A 17955-nucleotide genomic window follows, 5' to 3' on the forward strand; every position below is an offset into this window, starting at 1 on the left:
AATTATTCATCCATTAATTAACTCAAGTTAAGCAAATATTCAAAATTTTCAAAAATGACCTTACGGGTCATTACAGTTAATAATTAATAACTTCGCGTGTACATAAATAGTCTTGAGTTATAAAATAAGAAGTTAGAAGTGTCACTTATCTTATCTTAAATGAATAAAGGGAGACTTGTTTTTTATACGACGAAACAGATAATTCGTTAGAGTTGAGCGACCTATCGTATTATTAACAGCTGCCAAACGATTATTTATTCGTTTTAAGTCAGCATTGAAGGACTTACCTTTATTATTTTCATAAACCCGTTAGATTGATGAACGACTTAACATTATTGCTATTTTGAAAAACCGTTGGATTTTGAAAAATCGTTTATATAGCTGTTACTAATTTTGACAAGTCGCTCAAAGTTTATCAAAAATGATAAAGGAAAATCAATTGCTTATAAAAAAATATATTAATAAAAGAAATTATGTCCTTCTAATAGCTGAAATAACGGTTAGATGAAGTCTATCGAGTTCGTTTAAAAAATTTCGATATTGTGTATCAACTAAACAAAAAAATATGAAATACGTTAAAAAATAATTATTTTGCGCGTAAAAAGTTTGTTGTGAGTTATGATATCTGAAGTTAGAAGGTTCACTTATCTTATCTGAAATGAATACTTATATTTTGTATGACTAAAACGGGTAATTCGTTAAAGTTGAACGACATGTCAGAATTATTAACGGATGTCTGTCAAAACACCGTTAATTCAGTTAAATTAATAATTTTTTGGTAAGTCAGCATTGAGAGACTTAACGTTGTTATCCTTGAAAATTTGTTATCCCCAGACCATCCCAACAATTTTTGCACAACCGCAATTGATTCCCCTGTACCAACAGAACCGGATTTTACAGCAAGCGATTCCGGCGGAGGCGGCGCAGCCGCAGATGAACCATGAATAGCCGGTACAAATGATGAGCTAGTAACAATAGAGTACACCATTGTTGAGTTGAGAGAAAAAACAGAGTGAAGAGTTTTTTACAGTGAGAGTTTTGCTGAAAGGGTTTTGGTTGTATGCAAAAAATGGGAATAGGTGTCCTAATATAATATATTGGGCATTACTTTAAAAAAAAACAAAAAAAAACTTTCATTATGTAATTTTTCAATTTTGTATAAATAATTAGGATTCATTTACGAAATTATAATATGAAAATTATAATATACAACACATATTATTAATTGATGAAAAACATAAAAAAATAATAAGAACAATAAAATTATCAAAACAAAAAAAGTAGTTTTTTTCTAACAAAACTAATTCTGTGCTAGTTATAATAATAGAAATAACAACTATTTGAAGTTTATCGAATTTTTTTCGAAAACTTACCACATTGTTTAATTAGCTGAATGAAGATGTCGAATGTGTTACAATATAATAATTTCGCGTGTACATAAATAATCGTGGGTTTTGGAATTTGAAGTTAGAAAGTTCACTTATCTTATCTGAAATGCATAAATGAAAACTTATTTTTTATACGACTAAAACGGGTAAGTCGTTTAAGTTGACGACAAATCAGAATTATTAATGGATGTCTGTCAAATGACGGTTAATCCAGTTAAATTAATATTTAAAAAATTCGTTGGATTGATGAACTTTCGCGACCCAAAACGAGTCGTGAGTGGCACCCACACTTAACCTACTAGGTGAGCGAACCAACAAATTTAAACCCCAACATTTACCAATAGTTCAACTATGAATAACCAAAAATACTGCAGAAGATCCAAAACTTATTAATGTAACCAATTAAATAAGCTTCTAAAGTTTAACACTTATTATCCCCAAAATCTGGAAGTCATCACATCAAGAACATTTACCCTCAAATTTCAAAGTCTAAGAGTATTTAAGAAACCAAAATAAGTAAAAAGATGGTCCATGTCCGAAATTCAAAGACATCAAGACGTGAATAAGAGTATCCAGCACGAGCTAGAAATAATAGCTCACCCTGAACTCTGATGTGCTGGAGACTGACTAGAGCTGAGGGTGAATCGAAGTCGATGGTACACTTGCTGAACTCCACAAAAGAACAAAGAGGAAAATACAATTAGGGGTCAGTACAAGGAACACGTACTGTGTAGGTATCATCGCCAACTCTAAATAGAAACCAATATATATTGAATAATAATATAAAATCAACCACAATACTTAACAGGTGGCAACCAACAAGCACATGAACCATTGACAACAACACCATAACAGACACACAATCAATCACAACATCAAGCAAAACTAGGAGGACTCATGCCTCCACACAATACTCATTTTAAATGTAGGTTTTTTCAGGTTAAGTATATTAAGTTACTTCAAGATTCCTTTCCTTTAATGTCATTGTGTCGGAACGTGACACTCCGATCCCATATACCGAGTCGGAACATGACACTCCGATCCCATAATACTGTGTCGGAACGTGATACTCCGATCCAATTATCTCATTATTTTATTTCATCAAGCCTTCTTTATTCAAGGCTTCATTTTAATAGAGAGGGTTCAAGATTAGAAATTCAACAGTCTCATAATTTTAGGCCAACCACAAACCACACAATCAAAACATACAACCACACAATCAAGTACATAGGAGACTCTACAATATCACTCAATACATATCAATCGCTATTTAGAGTTTATCCATCGAATAGAAATAAACCATAACCTACCACCACCGAAGAACAGAAGTCCAGCAACTACTTCTCCAATGCCTTTCCTTTCCTTATTTGCCTCCGAACCCTTCTAATCTATCAAATACATACATACATATATATATACATACATATATATATATATATATATATATATATATATATATATATATATATATATATATATATATATATATATATATATATATATATATATATATACCCATCAATTCACCTAATCTATTATCAATCTCTTAAATTTTAAGCCTAATGGTAAATCTTAATTTCTCCAATTACCACAAATTTAATGAAATTTAAATAGTATGATACACCAAATATTTAATTACCTATCTCAATATATTCACACGTAATCTATAATCTTAAATCAAAACATTAATACCAGAAGTTTGAAGAACTGTAATGAAACCAACGCAGGGCAACACCAAACTGTGCAGTGTGCACTCATACGTGCATTTTTCAACCAAAACTCCTCAACATGCATGGTGCCACCATTTTGTATATAATAATATTAATAATAACAATATGACCCTTACCTTAATTCACCTTGGCAGTTATCAACCAAACATGTATAATCTGTAACTTTCCTTGCTATCTAAACATTAATTCATTCTTTGTTTCACCTATAATGTGACCAATCATAATGTCTTTTTAACTTTGCACTTTTCAATTTTCCAACTACTCATAATCAATTCCATTAACAATCTATACATTAAATATAAATAATCAAATTAACTTTAGTCAATACATTAATTTCCTTCAGTTCCATTAATGTGCACTTGTCACATTGTCCAACCCATATAGTATAACAACAATAATAAAACTAAGAAAATCACCTGAAGTACCGTGGCTTTCTTCGCTCAATGCTACTTCCTGTTCTCTCGTTTGAAACCCTTATTCTTTCTATAAAATATTTACTCCCTAGTTATTATATAGGACTAATAATAAAAATAGTAAAACTCACCCTTATTAATTTTAATGTCATTTTCTTTAACCACCAATTAAATAAATTATTTAAATTACCCCACTAATTTCATAATTACAATTATGAATATTCCAAAAAAAACTCATTTAAATCTATCGGAAAGTATTTTCTAACATAAAAAGGTTCTAGTGCTCAAAACGACAAAAAATGATTGTTACAATAGATACCAATTTACCCATCGTTCGTCCTCGAACGATCAAATGAAAGGCGAGGGCGAGAAAGAGTACCTGAATTGGTAAAAAGATGTGGATATCTTTCATGCATATCAACCTCACTCTCCCAAGTGGACTCTTCAACTGGCCGATTCTTCCAATGAACCTTGATAGAAGCAATCTCCTTTGATCTCAATTTGCGGACCTCCCTATCTAGAATAGCAATAGGCTCCTCCTCATAAGACAGATTCTCATCAAGAAGAACTGAATTCCAACGAATAATATAATTTCCATCACCATGGTAATTTTTCAGCATAGACACATGAAATACCGGGTGCACTCCTGACAACCGTGGAGGCAAGGCTAATTAATAGGCCACCTCCCCCACGCGCTTAAGTACTTCAAATGGTCCAATATAGCTCGGACTTAGCTTACCTCGCTTACCAAACCGCATCACACGTTGATGGGTGAAACCTTCAGCAAGACTTGTTCACCCTCCATAAAATCCAAGTCTCTAACCTTTCGATTTGCATATTCCTTCTGCCTACTCTGAGCTGCTAAAAGCTTTTCTTGAATAAATATCACTTTCTCTAATGATTCCCTCAGAAGATCAGTACTCCAAGGTCTAACCTCAAATGCATCAAACCAACCAATGGCGGACCTACATCTACTCCCATCCAATGCCTCAAATGGGTCCATATCAATACTCGAACGATAGTTGTTGTTGTACGAAAACTCTGCTAAGGGTTAGAGTTTATCCCAATGACCACTAAATTCTATCACGCATGCACGAAGCATATCCTCCAACACCTAAATCGTTCGCTCAGACTGACCATTGGTCTGAGGATGAAATGCAGTACTAAGATCTATCCTAGTACCTAATTCAGCATGTAATGTTCTCCAAAACATAGAAGTAAATTGCGTACCTCTATCTGATATGATGGAAAGTGGAACTCCATGTAATCGAACAATTTCTGAGATATAGAGCTTGGATAACTTCTCTGCATTGTAAGTCATCTTGACCGGAATGAAGTGAGTAGACTTAGTTAACCTGTCAACAATTACCCAAATAGAATCAACCTACCCAATGTCTTTGGAAGACCAACTACGAAATCCATTGCAATTCTTTCCCTCTTCCATTCAGGAATGGACATTCTCTGAAGTGTCCCTCTAGGCCTTTGGTGTTCATACTTTACCTGCTGACAATTTGGGCATTAGGCAACAAAATCCACGTCACGCTTCATTCTACTCCACCAATAATGTTGCTTTAGATCACGATACATCTTGGTTGCACCAAGATGTATAGAATACCTTGAACTACGAGCCTCTGTAAGAATAGTGTGAGTCAAATCATCAACACGAGGCACACATACTCTTCCCTTAATTCTCAAGACGCCTTCCTCATCAATTATTGCCTCTTTAGCCTCTCCTCGCAATAACATATCTCGAATTCGGCTCAGCTTCTCATCAGCAAACTGCTTTCCCTTAAACTTGTCAAGAAAGGAAGATCTTTCATCGACATAGGCCAAAAATCATCCTTTCTCTAGTACTTCCAGCCTCATAAAGTCATTAGCCAGAGTCTGAACGTCTATAGCCAATGGGCGTCTAGAAACCTGTAAGTGGGCTAAACTACCCATGCTCCCTGCTTTTCTACTTAAAGCATCTGCCACAACATTAGCTTTCCCTGGGTGATATAAAATAGTAATATCATAGCTTTCAATAGCTCCATCCACCTTCTCTGCCTCAAATTCAAATCTTTCTGAGTAAAGACATATTGTAAACTACGATGATCTGTATAAATTTCACACTTGACCCCATATAGATAATGTCTCCATTGCTTTAATGCAAATACAACTGCAGCCAACTCCAAATCATGGGTCAGATAGTTACGTTCATGAACTTTCAATTGCCTCGAAGCATAAGCAATTACATTCCTCTCCTGCATTAGCACAACATCCAAACAAGAATAAGATGCATCACAATAAACAATAAAATTCTACCTTTCACTGGCAAGGTAAGAATTGGTGCAGTAGTCAACAAGGTCTTGAGTTTCTGGAAGATTTCTTCACATTCTTCCGACCATACAAATGGAACATTCTGCTAAGTCAAATTTGTCAGCTGCAAAGCAATAGAAGAAAATCCCTTGACGAATCGACGGTAGTAGCTAGCTAAACCAACAAAGCTCCTTACCTCTGAAACATTAGTAGGTCTTACCCAACTCTTCACTGCTTCAATCATAGAAGGATCCACCATAACTCCATCCTTAGAAACCACGTGCCCCAAGAAGGACACTGAATCTAGCCAAAACGCACACTTGGAGAATTTAGCATAAAGCCTTTTCTCCTTTAACAACTCCAATACAATTCTCAAATGCCCCTCATGTTCTTTCTTGCTCTTTGAGTATATCAGTATCATCAATGAATACAAAAACAAAAAGGTCCATATATGGCTTAAAAATCCCGTTCATCAGGCTCATGAAAGCAGCAGGGCAATTCGTAAGCCCAAAAGACATTACTAAGAATTCATAATGCCCAGAACTGGTTCGAAAAGCAGTCTTTGGCACATCTGTTGCCCGTATTTTCAATTGATGATAACCAGATCTCAAATCAATTTTAGAGAAGACACAAGCACCTTGTAACTGATCGAACAAATCATCAGTGCGAGGAATGGGATAATTGTTCTTAATCGTTACCTTATTCAGCTGCCTGTAGTCTATGCACATCCGAAAACTTTCATATTTCTTTTTCACAAATAAAACAGGAGCACCCCAAGGGGATGCACTCGATCTAATAAAACCTTTACCTAACAACTCCTGAAGTTGAGCCTTTAACTCCCTTAACTCAGCTGGAGCCATTCTATAAGGGGAAATGGAAATGGGGCGAGTACCCGACTCCAGATCAATACAAAAATCAATATCCCTATCCGGTGGCATACCAGGAAGGTCTGCAGGAAACACATCCAGAAACTCACGGACTATTAAAACGGACTCAATCGAATGTACTTTGGAAGTATCATCCTTGAGATTTGCCAAGAAAGCTAAACAACCCTTACTCACAATCCTCTTAGCACGAAGAAAAGAGATAATACGAACTGGAGTGGAAATATAGTCACCCTCCCACACCTACGGATCTGTCAGGCTTGGACAATGTCACAGTTTTAGCATAACAATCTAAGATTGCAAAATTTGGAGAAAGCCAAGTCCTACACAGAATTACATCAAAATCAACCATATCTAGAATAATCAAATCTACATAAGTATTGCTCCCCACAAAAGTCACAAGGCAAGACCTATACACCTTCTCAACTATCACAGACTCACCCACAGGACTAGAGAAACGAATAGGCATGTCAAGCAAATAACAATATAAATCAAGACCAGTAGCAAATGAGGAAGATACATATGAAAATGTGGATCCAGGATCAAACAATACAGAAGCCATGCAATCACAGACCAAAAGAGTACTTGTGATAACAACAGCATATGTCTTGGCTTCAAACCTCCCGAGGAAAGCATAACAATGGGCCCTATCACCTGTCTATCCATTGCCCCTACCAATCTGCGCTGCAGTAGTGCCAACTTGCCCGTCACCCTGACTGAATTGGTGACCACCATTACCTTTTACACCATGTCCTCCAGAATGACGGCCTCTACCATAACCACCTCTACCTCTAACTACAGGGGATCTGTAACTCTATTTTGGACAATATTTCCTAATATGTCCAGCCTCTCTACATCCATAACAAGTCCTGGACTGAAGTATAGGTCTCTGTGAAAATGACGAAGCCTGGAGATAACCTCCAAACTCACAAAAAGGGTGACTGGTCTGCGACGGACCCCCAACTGAAGCCTGCAATGAAGATTGAATAGAATGGGTCGGATAACCTCTTGAACTCTTCCCTCTGGACTAAGAACCACTAAACACACCTCCCTTAAAAAACATCTTGAATTTCGATGTTGTGGTGAAGTCGTCTGGCTTCACCCCCTCTACCTCTATCACAAAATCAACCACTTCCTAAAAGGATTTTGCTGCAGCAGCTACGTGTAAGGCTGGAATTTGCAAATCTGACCTCAATCCTTTCACAAAGTGGCAAATCCGCTCTTGTGGACTGAAGAAAAGTTGAGTGGCATACCTGGATAGTGCACGAAATTTGGCCTCATAAGCAGCAACAGACATCCTTCCTTGCTCTAGGCTCAGGAACTCATCTCTCCTCCTATCCCTCAAAGTCTGGGGTATATAATTCTCCATAAATAAGCTAGAAAATGATGCTCAAGTCATGGGTGGTGCCTGTGATGGTTGACACTCCACATACGACCGCCACAACATTTTGGCACCCCCCTAAAACTGATAGGTAACAAACTCAACACCGGATCGTTCTACTATGTCCATCTTATGTAGCAGCTTATGACAATCAACCAGAAAATCATAGGCATCTTAAGTTTCAGCACCCTTTGAAGACTGAAGGTTTCAACTTTAAGACCCTGTAGTCAATCGAGGAAACGTGGCTACTACCAATGATGCGTTCATGCGGGGAGCCATAGCAGCAGCATGTTGTACCCCCTGAACCTGAGGTGCTGGGGCAGTAAACACTGGAGGTGTCTGGCCCTTATCAGATTACCCGCTAAGATAAATAAGAACATGATCAATCATCTCTGGGTAGGCTGGGGTGGTACTTCCTTATCTTGAACCTGCTCATTTTACCCTTCCTCAGCCTCTGTCACTACCTCATCAGTCAGTGGAGGAGTCACGACTCTATTCCTAGATGGACCAGGTGTTTGTCCTCTACCTCTAGTGGGCATCATCCTACGACCTCTACCACGGCCTCTTTCCACTGCTGCTCCTCTAATTACAGACTCAATGGTTGGCTCAGACGCGCCCTGTCTTGCCGGTGTTGGTGTTGACACTGTTGTTGCTCTAGTTCTAACCATCTGCAAAATAGAGTGAGAATTTCAGATACCAATTTGTATCACCTAGATACAGATTGGATCCAAGTAATAGCACGAAATAAAGAAAGTATGGAGTTTTCCTAATGTCCTATAGCCTCTCGAAGAAAAGTAAAGGCGTCCCTCTACCGTTCCTGAAGACTCTACTAGACTTGTCCTTGTGTGATGAGACCAACGAACCTAATGCTTTGATACCAAGTTTGTCACGATCCAAAACGAGTCGTGAGTGGCACCCACACTTAACCTACTAGGTGAACAAACCAACAAATTTAAACCCCAACATTTACCAATAGTTCAACTATGAATAACCAAAAATAATGCGGAAGATCCAAAACTTATTAATGTAACCAATTAAATAAGCTTCTAAACTTTAACACTTATTATCCCCAAAATCTGGAAGTCATCACATCAAGAACATCTATCCTCAAATTTCCAAGTCTAAGAGTATTTAAGAAACCAAAATAAGTAAAAAGATGGTCCGTGTACGAAATTCAAAGACATCAAGACGTGAATGAGAGAATCCGGCACGAGCTAGAACTAATAGCTCACCCTGAACTCTGATGTGCTGGAGACTGACTAGAGCTGAGGGCGTGTCGAAGTCGATAGTACACTTGCTAAACTCCACAAAAGAACAAAGAAGAAAATACAAGTAGGGGTCAGTACATGGAACACGTACTGAGTAGGTATCATCGCCAACTCAAAAAAGAAATCAATATATATTGAATAATAATATAAAATCAACCACAATACTTAATAGGTGGCACCCAACAAGCACATGAACCATTGACAACAACACCATAACAGGTACACCATCAATCATAACATCAAGCAAAACTAGGAGGACTCATGCCTCCACACCATAATCATTTGAAATATAGGTTTTTTAAGGTTAAGTATATTAAGTTAATTCAAGATTACTTTCCATTAATGTCATTGTGTCGGAACGTGACACTCCGATCCCATATACCGTGTCGGAACGTGACACTCCGATCCCATAATACTGTGTCGGAACGTGACACTCCGATCCAATTATCTCATTATTTTATTTCATCAAGCCTTCTTTATTCAAGACTTCTTTTTAATAGAGAAGGTTCAAGATTAGAAATTTAACAGTCTCATAATTTTAGGCCAACCACAAACCACACAATCAAAACATACAACCACACAATCAAGTACATAGGAGACTCTACAATATCATTCAATACATATCAATCGCTATTTAGAGTTTATCCATCGAATAGAAATAAACCATAACCTACCTCCACCGATGAATCGAAGCCAAGCAACTACTTCTCCAATGCCTTTCCTTTTCTTATTGCCTCCGAACCCTTCCAATCTATCAAATATATATTTATATATATATATATATATATATATGTATATATATATATATATATATGTATATATATATATATATATATGTATATATAAGGTGTAAGTTCACAAGGTCATAAAAATTCCGATTATTCTGTGTCCAGCCTATACCCATCAATTCACCTAATCTATAATCAATCTCTTAAAGTTTAAGCCTAATGGTAAGTCTTAATTTCTCCAATTACCACAAATTTAATGAAATTTAAATAGTATAATACACCAAATATTTAATTACCTATCTCAATATATTCACACGTAATCTATAATCTTAGATAAAAACATTAATACCATAAGTTTGAAGCACTGTAATGAAACCAGCGCAGGGCAACACCAAACTGTGCAGTGTGCACTCATACGTGCATTTTTCAACCAAAACTCCTCAACATGCATGTTGCCACCATTTTGTATATAATAATATTAATAATAACAATATGACCCTTACCTTAATTCACCTTTGCAGTTATCAACCAAACATATATAATCTGTAACTTTCCTTGCTATCTAAACATTAATTCATTATTTGTTTCACCTATAATGTGACCAATCAGAATGTCTTTTTAACTTTGCACTTTTCAATTTTCCAACTACTTTTAATCAATTCAATTAACAATCTATACATTAAATATAAATAATCAAATTAACTTTAGTCAATACATTAATTTCCTTCAGTTCCATTAATGTGCACTTGTCACATTGTCCAACCCATATAGTATAACAACAATAATCAAACTAAAAAAATCACCTGAAGTATCGTGGCTTTATTCGCTCAATGCTACTTCATGTTCTCTCGTTTGAAACCCTTATTCTTCCTATAAAATATTTACTCCCTAGTTATTATATAAGACTAATAATAAAAATAGTAAAAGTGACCTTTATTAATTTTAATGTTATTTTTCTGTAACAATCAACTAGATAAATTATTTAAATTACCCCACTAATTTCATAAATTATAATTATGAATAGTCCAAAACACCCATTTAAATCTATCGGAAAGTATTTCTAACATAAAAAGTTCTAGTGCTCAAAACGACCAAAAATGATCGTTACATGAACGACTTAACATATTGCTATTTTGAAAAACCATTGGATTTTGAAAAATCAATTATGTAACCGTTATTAATTTTGACAAGTCACTCAAAGTTTATCAAAATGATAAAGGAAAATAAATTTCTTATAATAAAAAAAGTATATTAATAAAAGTAATTATGGACTTCTTCTAATAACTGAAATAACAGCTAGATGAAGTATATTGAGTTCTTTTAAAAACATTTTCATATTGTTTATCAACTAAACAAAAATATCGAATACATTAAAAGTTAATAATTTCGTGCGTAAAAGAATAGTCGTGAGTTCTGGAATCTGAAGTTAGAAGGTTCACTTATCTTATCTGAAATGAATATTTATTTTTATACGACTCAAACGGGTAATTCGTTAAAGTTGAACGAAATGTCGAAATTATTAACGGATGTGTGTCAAACGATCGTTAATTCACTTTAATTAATAGTTTTTTGGTAAGTCAGCGTTGAGGAACTTACCGTTATCATTTTTTTAAAATTTGTTGCGTTGATGAACGACTTAATATATAATATCAATAAAAGAGTGTCAATAGGTCTAAAATACTACATAATCTTAAAAACACAAATCAGTAGGTTTAGCGATTTATTCATTTTGACCATATGAAAAAATAAGTATTTATTGACGCATTTTAGATTTTAAAATGATTATTTTGACATAATTTTCCGAGATCATGAATCTAAAATACAAATACAATACAAATAATGTAATGACCAAAAAAATCATTTTTTGAAAATTTTATAAAATTACAGTTTCACCCATTTCGATAAATGTCTCAAGTCATTTTTTTATTTTATTTTATTGGTCCACAAAATTGTTTTGGAAAAATTTAAATCTATTGAATAATTATAGTTATAAATTAAATATATAATTTATTTAGTTGGGATTAATGGCCAGACAAGGATGCAAATCAACTCCTTATATAGAATGCAGATCGACACATTCAATGAAGCAGCCAGTACGGCAGACCCATACATTATTTAACATCCTTTTATCACTAGATCCATGGATAAAAGATTAAAGAGAGGAACTAATTGCTTAAGGTAATAGTTGTCTCTACCGACACTAAGGTGCGAAAGCATGGGAGCAAACATGATTAGACACCCTGGTAGTCCATGCCGTAAACGATGAGTATTCACCCTTGATCTACGCGGATAAGGAGCCCAGCTAACGTGTGAAATACTCTTCCTGGGGAGTACTGTCTTACGACCGAAACTCAAAAGAAGTGATGGGGGCCCTGCACAAGTTCACAATTTCTTAATTAGTGCAATTATATATATATATATATATATATATATCATTGAGTGTGATGATAAGTTTTTTTATGATTTTGAGTTTAATAATGATATGGATTTATTTAGCGAAGAATATGATAAGGTCGATGGAGAATCAATGACAAGCTAACGTATGTGAATTCATTAAAATTTTCAAGCTGTGAGTTAATGTTGATAGATAAAGGGATTGTGTTACACATTTAGATTCAAAATTCCAGGTTTCCATTGTGAGTTTAGGTTTTGGTAGTGTATTTTATCAAGGTATGGATTGATAAGGTAAGAATTGATCGATCGCATTGAATATAAAACACTTGAAATGACTTAAAAATTATTTGAGTAGTACATTTGATTACTTTTTATTATTATACCTAAAAAGGGTTACATGTAATGTTTTGGTTTTAAAGTTAAGGTAAAATATCAAGGCTTGTTGATCAAAGGATAAAATAGATAACCGAGCTAGTGAAAGGAACCAGAGTCTAGTATATTGAAGAGTTTAAGATATTTAAAATTTTGCATCATGGGAAGAATTTAAGAAAAGTGAAAACAATGACCTCTTGTATAAGTATTTGGTTTGTAATTGAAGAAGTTATTTATTTTTGCAAACGAGGTTAGATATGACTGTGAGATGTGAACTAGTTCGGTACAGACTTAGAAGGAAGTTATCATCAATTTTTTTTAGATTAAGTTTTTGTAGGGTTACAATCAATGATGTGCGGAATATTATATGTGTTTATGTCTAGCTAGATTGTCCAAAATACGATAGGTAAGTTATGAATGTTAAATAATGTGGAACTACAATTTTACATAGTTAATGAGGATTTTGAGGGGATTGAAACTAATTTGTTGATGGAACGATATAGATGTTATGATGTATTACATAGGCATTTGATGGTGATTAGAAGTTATGAGCTTATAGTATACCAAAATTATTAGAGTGAACAAGGATTGTTTTTCGAGTTTTGGCGTGGGGTACATAATGTTATGAAAGGTAGTTTAAAAATGGAATGTGAAAATTCGTGTGAGGTTGACATTAAGTGTGATTTAATTATTTTATCTCGATGGAAAAGTTTTTAGATATGAAATTAGTGTTATTTGTCTTGAGTATGACCCATATCTATCATATAATTTTTATTTTGAAACAGAAAACACTATGGTTTGAAATTTTTGGAAGAGATAATGTCCCTACTAAGAAGACTTTGATAGAAATGACAGTTTAAGAGTAAGGTAAATAATTGATATAGTTGTGATGCTTAGTTATTATTAAGAGTTTTGACCCTAATGAAGTACGGTGAAGAGCATATGTGGTTTGATAAAATAAGTATGTGAGCAATTATAATTGGAACTAGATTGGTGATTGCCGGTAACTAGAAAAATAAAGAGATAGAGTCATATGAATGAAAATGCTTAATATTGGCACTATAATAGAAGTATCCAGTGTTATTCGACTTTGGTTCTTTAAACTCTTGTAAGATCATCAACTTCATTTTGGATATGGCTTAGAGTGTGATTCTCTACCAATAGACACACATGTTTTATTTTTATGGGTGTACCAATTTGGTGATTGTCCTCTTGATAGAATGACGTCCTTGGTTGGAATTGGACATTTCAGTTATGAAAAGATTTGGTGATTTTTGATAGTGAAAGTATACCAGAAATTCTACGCACACAGTGTTTCTTATGAGAACTTATATAAGAACTACTATGAAGACTTACAATTGTCTAAGAATATTATTAGAGGCTTTGCATTTTGAAGTGTAACACTTGTTTGTTTTTTACTTGATATATTCTTCTTTTGGTTAGATAAGTTTGAATCTCCATTGATGAGTATCCAATATCTAAATTCTTATAACGTAAGCTTGCAAAAAAACTGTGTTGGAAAAGGAAATCTTGATAAGATCGGTGATGGTTTCTGCATTATGAAGGTGTGGTGGTTGATTCAAGTTCACTTCTTGTTATAGCACGTATTTATTAAGAAGGTTATCTTGGTTATGTGAGAAAAGATTCGCAATGATGTTTGTGTTGAGTTCTAGTGGGTTTTGGTTTAGATTGAGTTCATGGGTTAGTTTGTGGCTTGATAATCACTGTTGATTTGTGGATATATCAAACTTTGAATCGAAAGTTCAGTTCTTAGTAATTGATCTTGATGAAATGATCCTAATTATGAGTTCACTTGGATAGAGAATCACGACTCTGAAAGTCATACCTTAGGCTCTTGGTAGCCCTAGTATTTGACTTTATTTTACTTTATGTTTGAGGAGGAACATGATTTTTGGTGGTAGATAATGTAATGACCTGAAAAATCATTTTGTTAAATTTTTATAAAATTATCGTTTCACGCATTTCGATAAATGTCTCAAGTCATTATTTTATTTTATTTTATCGGTCCGCAATTATATCTATTGAATAACTATAGTTATTTATTAAATATATAACTTATTTGGATGGGTTTAATGTGTAAGACCTATACATTATTTAACATCCTTTTATCACTTGACCCATGGATAAAAAAAATAAAAAGTAGTCAAATTTATCATATTTTAGTTATTTAGAAAAAGGAAAATAAATAGAATAGAGAGAAAACCTATGTGGCATCAAAGAGAGGAACTAATTGCTTCAGGTAATAGTTATTCACAATTTCTTAATTAGTACAATTATGTTTTTTTCCATCTATATATGTGTGTGTGTGGTAGAATATGTTTGCATATGACATTTTAGTCGTTCGTGGAAAAGAAAGCAAATTGAAATTTGAATTGCAATAATCGTTTTGCGGTATAATTTAAGTTGATAGTAATTTTTTCGTGTTTTTTTGTAATGGTTGAGTTTAGATTGACTTGTCTTGGTGGGATAAGACGAGCGTCATCACATCCATTTTTGAGTCGTGATAAATAATTAAAGTACCATAAACTCAAAATAAGCACCAATACATAGTATCAACAAAAGAGTATTTTAAATGCTACATAATCTTCAAAATAGAAATCAATAGGTCTAACGATTTGTCCATTTTGATCATATGAAAAAATACGTATCTCCTGATTAGATTTTAAAATGGCCCTTTGACATAATTTTCTGAGAGCATAAACTTAAGATAAAAATAAAAATCAAAATACAAAAATTGAAGTACCATAAACACAAATAAATAAAAATTAAACACTAATATATAATATCAATAAAAAGTATCAAATAGATAAAATACTACATAATCATCAAACTTTATCATCTAGATGAATTTTAATTTCAATACAATATATGTAACATATGCATATAAAATTACATATAAAACAAACATATTGAATACATATGATATATAAAAATCAATCAACTTCTTTTTTAAAAAATCAACACATCGCAAAATCAGAAATAGAAGGTTTACGCCTCTTCTTAAATATATACTTGCTATCAATGTGATATTCAACAAAATAAGTGAAAAAAGAATAAGTAAATAATTTAATAAATAAAATTCTCAATTCTTATTATTTTAAGAAAGTATTTTGGTTCATGTAAGGATAAAAAAAACTATTTGCTTGACGTGTTCTTATTAAAAATAAATTATTTTTTTGCACAAGTTATAAATGCATATTTTTTTATTAAAAAATATTATAAACTATATTGAACAAACCTCTACCGCTTAATGCATGTATAACTTTAACACAAATAATCAAGAAAGAACTTTATAACATTGTTAAGGAAAAAAGCACACGTACCTCCCAGACTATGATTAAAATTTCAGAAACACATCTTAATTAAACTAAGATCTTATCATTTCCCTGAACTTTTTTTTTTGTAATTTTATAAACATTTTCCTTACGTGGCATACTCATAGACTCCACGCAATGGAGGTGCGTGAGAAATATTTGAATTTCATGTAAGTCAAAAAGGTGTACAAAATTACAAAAAAATATAAGTTTAGGGGGTAATAATACCTTAGTTTGGTTAAAATGTGTCTATGAAATTTCGTTCATAGTCTAGGAGGATATTTGTCATTTTCTCCATTATTAATTACATGGAAAAATGTACAAGTACCCATTAGCAACATAACCGATAATACCGGATTTTACCGCACGCGACTCCGGCGGCGGCGCTGCAACCGAGGATGAACAATGAATTACCGGTGCAAATGATGAGCTAGTAATAGTAGAGTACACCATTGTTGAGTTCAGAGAAAAAATAGAGTGAAAAAAGTTTTTCAGTGAGATTTGATTTTGGTTGTAAGCTAAAAATGGGAAGAGGTGTCTTAATATAACGTCTAGGGTGCTACTTTCTACAAAAAAAAAACTTTCACTACGTTATAAATAATATATTGTGGATATCCACTACCGAAAATGGTTACTAAATTACTTCCCTTTATGAAGATAATCCACTACACCAAGAACTTAACTACATTACTTCCCTCCATTATGAAAATAACCTCCACCTTTATGATAATTATTTTTGTAACCTTGCACATCCATAACTTCCTTCTTTATATTCATGTTTAATGTCATGTTTATGGCTAATCTTTCATATGCCTCTATATTACACTTTAAATTGAGGCATAAGGGTTCCTAATGTATACACTTCAAGATTTGATGAATACTTTGAAGAATAAAATGCTCTCATCTTTTGTTTCCCTATTTCTATTGTTTTATATTTTATATTTCTCACCTTATTTTGCTTTAGTTTTACAACACATTATCAGCACGAGTTGTTCTATCATTGAAAGATTGAAGCAAAGTAAACAAAAAAAGGTAAAATAGTTGTGTTTATTTTCTCTCGGGAACAACGTTAGTTATTGTGGAAAGTATTTTATATTTTACTTGTGAACAAGGTGGATGATCCATATTATTGTTAATGTGCATTTTTTCACCTATGACTCTATATACTTTCTTTTGTATGTGAAGCTTATTTTTATATTTTATTTATGATTATACTCACTGTTTTGGTTTTTGAATAAGCTTTTAAATTATTGTGTTTTGCGTGTGAAATATTTTGAATTCACATGAAAAATGAAAAAGGAATGGTGATAGTGAGTAGTTTTATTTTTGTGTAATTGAAATTATAATTTTCTTAGTGCGCGATTGATTCTTTGATTTATAATGGTAATACACTACCTTAATAATTATGAACCAAACATAATATAATATAATGTTATATGTACTCCATGTTTTGACAAGTTTAAGATATTGATACATACTCTGTTGAGAATATTTTTATTTTATTTCTTTTGTTTTATATTTGTTTGTGCATGTTAACCACAAGTGACAATATTTTTTAAAGGTTCAATGGTGAATCCTACAATATTTGGTTAATCATGTCATTCATTGAGGGTAAGACGAAGGATTCAAGTCCTATCGCACCAAGAGGGTAATACATCGGTTGAGAGTACCGGTGCATTATGATAATAAAATGTTGGGTTGGGTCCCAAGAAATAATAACGTCAAATATCTTCTTATGGGTAAGACGTTGGGTTCACGTCCAAA

The sequence above is a fragment of the Solanum lycopersicum genome, chromosome 5 (genome assembly GCF_036512215.1).
Source record: "Solanum lycopersicum chromosome 5, SLM_r2.1".
Classification (NCBI taxonomy): Eukaryota; Viridiplantae; Streptophyta; class Magnoliopsida; order Solanales; family Solanaceae; genus Solanum; species Solanum lycopersicum.